The sequence below is a fragment of the Etheostoma spectabile genome, chromosome 10 (assembly GCF_008692095.1).
Source record: "Etheostoma spectabile isolate EspeVRDwgs_2016 chromosome 10, UIUC_Espe_1.0, whole genome shotgun sequence".
In the NCBI taxonomy this organism is placed as follows: domain Eukaryota; kingdom Metazoa; phylum Chordata; class Actinopteri; order Perciformes; family Percidae; genus Etheostoma; species Etheostoma spectabile.
Genome location: NC_045742.1, coordinates 593341 through 593591, shown reverse-complemented (window position 1 = coordinate 593591; position 251 = coordinate 593341). Strand labels below are relative to the sequence as shown.

At 52.6% G+C, this 251-nt stretch overlaps 1 protein-coding gene across 2 annotated transcripts in view; it reads right to left on the bottom strand.

Moving 5' to 3' along the window:
* The window catches only part of hmmr (hyaluronan-mediated motility receptor (RHAMM)), a 10148-nt gene that overhangs the window by 3622 nt on the left and 6275 nt on the right, over window positions 1-251 (bottom strand). The gene's annotated exons all lie outside the window — the stretch shown is intronic.

Sequence of the window (251 nt, the reverse complement as noted above, 5' to 3'; positions counted from 1 at the left end):
TTTCTGGCTCTGGATCTGTGGTTGGAGTCCCCTGCTGCCTCCATGTTCCTGCTTGACATCCTCTGCTACAATTCCCCATGTCTCTCTCTGTCTTTCTGTCTGTGTCTCTCTCTCTCTCTCACCCCCGACCGGTCGAGGCAGATGACCACCCACCCTGAGCCGTGGGTCTGCCTCTTTAAAGGAAGTTTTTCCTTGCCTCATGGCCTAGTGCTTGCTCTTGAGGGGAACTGTTGGGTTTCTGTAAATAACAT